General features: G+C 32.5%; 1 long non-coding RNA gene across 1 annotated transcript; it reads left to right on the plus strand.

Moving 5' to 3' along the window:
- Positions 1-2,210: 2,210 nt before the first annotated feature.
- On the plus strand, positions 2,211-4,426 carry LOC141687251 (uncharacterized). Its single transcript, XR_012560976.1, has 5 exons — positions 2,211-2,677; positions 2,903-3,323; positions 3,628-3,718; positions 3,927-4,008; positions 4,200-4,426. It is a non-coding gene; the product is annotated as an uncharacterized LOC141687251 (long non-coding RNA).
- The last annotated feature ends 234 nt before the right edge of the window (positions 4,427-4,660 follow it).

The raw sequence follows: 4,660 nt of genomic DNA on the forward strand, positions 1-4,660 counted from the left end.
ACTAAAGGTTGAATCCTTATGGAAAAAATCAAATAAGTTTCCAATTATTTAATATAAAAAGAATTGAAGTCATCTCATGTCTCTGAAAGTTGAGCAACGGGAAATTAAATAATTAGCCTATTTGATCCTTGACCATGAATGAATTACTCTGATTTTACATTCCAACCGTTGGGCCTGATAGTCTTGGCCGACAGACTACATTTTCTTAGTATATATCAATGCCAAAATCATCATACACAAAATTCTAAAAATGATAAATTAGCACCTTATTTGAAGGAAAAAACCCATTACTTGAATTCAAAGTCAAGAACATGAAATATGCCAGACTCCTAACATAAGCTGGCTAGTTTATTTACTTCATCAGACATTGGTCTATGATGAATCAGTGGAACTGTAAAGTAGATCTGCATAACTATTATAGACCACTTAACCAAACATATCATTGTTCACATGTCTTGACTATTTTATATCTCTTTAGTTGGGCACATGTTCTTTAGCTTGCTTGAATTTTTTAGTACCAAATATTTCAAAGTTGAACTATTATCTTTCATATTCAATCAGTTGCAGAACATGAAAGTTAGCGAGTAAGATAAATGATTAAATCACTTGGAATTAAAATTTTCATTTAAGATGAGGACGCATGTACATCATGATGAACAAAATTAGCCTATGAGGTTTGAAATCAAAAGCTAATCCATAATATTTGAAAGCAAAACCTTTACTGCTTGTTTTAGACATAGAAATCGTAAATTACCAGGACTTGAATTCAGTTTACTTTCCTTGCATCAACTTGTAATTTTTGTACACTATTTGTTGATGCATCCGAGTGCATTATGTTACTGAGTTCTTGAACTTTCCCCTGATATTGAGTTCCTGACCTCCGTAAGATGGTAACAACAATTATTATAAGACCTTAAAAAGGATGGAATGGCAGAAGAGAAATCAAGATATGTGTAAAAAGAATGGAAAAGTACTTATCAAATACCCAATCTGCTGGATCTACAAAATTTCCATTTAAGAGCTTGTGAACCTTTTCTTTTGTTCAACTATCTTTACTCACAGGAAGCAATAGTGAGCTGAACTGCGATCGAGCAGTTTTATATAAAGAAAAACAATGTTAGTTATATTTATAAACACGTGGAAAACAAGAAATGAGTGAGACCTGTGATGCTCGCACTATGTTAGAAGGAATAAATTGAAAATATTCTAACCTGGTAGTTTATGATCAATAAAGTATACCACCAAATTGACAATATACTCGGTACAATATCATGCATAAAAACCAATCAGTGAAACTGCTGATCAAATACACACAAATTATATAAAATGATGTACCTGAAGATAATAACGTATGGGAAGCAGGGGCAGACCTAGCCCAAGTCATTTTTTTTAACTTTTCATAATTTTATCATTATAATTGCTTGTTACCTTGAGTTGAGGTCTTGTGAAAAAAATTGAGCAGCCTTCATTCTTGTTTTTTTTCATAATTTAGAATAAAAAACACTAATTACAAAGCCAAATGAGAATTAGTTAATAAATCTTTTTCGTAAATGTTGTTTTTTTGTGAAGTTTACACTTATAACCTAAGTTAAAATTTATCAGAAAAATTGATTCTGAATTCAAATTGACAAAGACGCACACGATTAATCCTTAACTAATTTGAAACTTATAATATATATGGATTCAAATTTATTATTACATCCAAGACTTAAATTTATAATATAATATACTAAAGTAGCAAATTTTTTATTTGTATATATCTTTACACACTACTAGAATTCTGTCAATAGACATCGGTCCTTCATCGCTTGTTCAGACGATCGATGTTAAAGTTCCTTTAGACATCGGTTATTTTTAAAACGATGTTACTGCATATATTAGACATCGGTCGATAAAAAAACCGTTGTCGATAGTTATTTTCAAAAAAGAAGAAATGTGAATTAGACATCAGTTTATAACATAACCGTTGTCGAATTTTCTTAGACATCGGTCTAAAATCACAACTGTTGTCTATGGTTAATTTTAAAAAAAATTAAAAAAAAACGTGCTTACTTTCCCCCGGTTCCTAAATATTTCCCCCCTTAATAACAAATATATTTACCATATTTATTTTTCCCCCTTCCAAAATCACTTCTTCCTTTTCCCCCTTACCTCACCTCCCTCTCTCTCCCCCGTCTCTTTCCTCTCGCTCTCGCTCTCGGTCTCACATCTCTCTCTCTCTCTCTCTCTCTCTCTCTCTCTCTCTTTCCCTCTCTCTCTACATATATATATATTACTATCTCTCCGTCTTACATTATCTGTCACCATCTCACATTATTTCTAATTAGGGTTCCAATTGAACCCCAAATTGAAGAACATCTACGATTAATCAAACTCAAGCTTCGAGAAACCTAATTTGTGAAGAATCTGGCTTGGTTTCATTGTTCAATTGGATTTTGTTTATTCTTCATCTTGATTTATTTCCTAATTATTATTGGGTTTGGTTTTTAATTTTGTTTTTTTTCTTTTTTTAACAAATTTGGAAGTTCATTGAGCTTCTTCAACATTTTGGATTCAATTGAGATGTCTTAATTTCTTCTCCTCCTCTCATACGCCGTTGTCATTATCATCATATTGTTGACTCTTTTTAATCATGATTAGGAATGTTATCTCGATCTCTCTCTTCACCAACAACAAGGTTTGCTTTCTTTCCTTTCATTCAGATCCCAAATAAACATTATATATGCCTTTAATTTTATTTTCTGTGTATATATGTGGCTGTTATATTGAGTACCTCGACTATTTTATTGCCTATGCTCTTGTAAGGCAGTGGTTTCAAGTTTATATCAGTGCTGCGTCACCAGATGATGAGTAGTTGTTAGATGCTCTGGCTTGGTTCCTAACAGACTCGTTTACTAAACAGTTTTTGGGGAATAATGAAGCATGCTATAGGCGGTACAAGGCAAATTGTGTTGTCTGCAAATCAGATGACAGTGCAACAACTGTTTTCCTTGTTTGTTGGTAGCGGAGAATAGATAAAGTGAATTTCTGGCCTTGAATATACTTGTTCATCAACAGATACATTTGCTAATTTCTTCCTTTTTATGGTCATCGACTTTGTCAAAATTATTTAATCAAGCCTTGGAAACTTTAATTTCTTTCCTGACTAGAAGTTGGTACTTTGAAAAATTGTATTTTTCAGTTCTATGGCAAAAGAATGAGAGGAGCTGAAGAAACCAGACCTAAGGTCAGTAAGCTGCAACACCAATGGCTGATCCTTTCTCTAGAGATATCCTTGCAGAAATTTTAAAAAGACTGCCTCTAGAATCTGTGCTCCGGTCGAGGTGCGTTCAGAAATCATAGTATCATCTTATATACCACACACAGTTTTGGTTCGTTCAGAAATTATGGTATTAACTTCCAAATGATTGGACTGTTTGTTTTGGTGCTATTTGGGGGGGGGAGGTTCTATTCCACACGCAGTTCCCAGGGTATGCTTTGTTTGAACTTGTAATCATTTTGATTGATTAGAATTTTATTTAGCAAAAAGAAAGGAAAATAACAGGTGTTGTCATTAGAACTATTGTGAACTAAAGTGTTGATGATAATTGATAAATAATATGTTGATTTCTAATTTTCTGCATGCAGGCATGTTATATACTGAAGCTATATCGATGCCAGTGAAAGCATAAGTCTGTCATAGAATGTACTTGCTCGTTCTACTCAAGTCTTTGTCAAGGTATGGAGAAACGTCGATGATATGTTTAATTTGACGCAAACTGTAGTTAAAATCGAGCCTCAGTTCCTATATTATCTTTAGAATATCAAAAATAAATATGGAATGGATTTAATAATCACAATGATGGGTTTCTGTAGAGTGTAGACCAGTTGCTAGAAGCATAAACTAAGTGCACACTGATTTTGCTAATTTTACTTGATTTCTTCAGAACATACTTGAACCTGTATTTGCATAGGGTGCAACAAAAATGCATATTCAGGCAACCAGTCCAACTATCCAAACCAACACAGGTAATATATTTGTTGCACTTGTAAATGTCAGATTGTAAGAAAGCTATCATTTTTATATATTAAATAGATCACATGTATTACTGTGATGTTAAAGAGTTTGTAGTCTGTCTGCAAAGGAATGCTAAACCAGCTATAAGTCTGTTTAATAATAATGTTCACTCCCTGTGTTATGGTTTGATTTATTTTAGCAGTGATTAGTGCCCGTGAGAAGGCAAATAATGATGAGACTTGCAAGAAGATTGGAGCTGACATGATAAGAAGACTAGCCCGCATAAAAGGGGATGACTTGAGTACTAGGAATATGGTTGATTTTAAACACTGAGATTAGTTGTACTTATCACCGGAATAGTTTGTTTAAAATGATAGTAGTATTTGAGATAAGTTGTAGACATTGAGAATTTGTTGATCTTGAATTCGATTGGGTAATAATATATATATTGGTTGATTTTTGATAATCAAGTTTTTTCAGTATTGTGGTTAATGCATTATGTTATATTCGATGTTAATATAGGGATATCAGCATATGTAAAAAGGGTAATAACATCAATTCTATAATAAACAACCGATGTCTATTTTTGAAATTAACATTGGTTATATTAAAGAAAATGATGTTAAAATAGGTTTTTAACAATGGTTACATATATATAACCGA

Source organism: Apium graveolens, chromosome 9, assembly GCF_009905375.1.
Source record: "Apium graveolens cultivar Ventura chromosome 9, ASM990537v1, whole genome shotgun sequence".
NCBI classification, from domain to species: Eukaryota; Viridiplantae; Streptophyta; class Magnoliopsida; order Apiales; family Apiaceae; genus Apium; species Apium graveolens.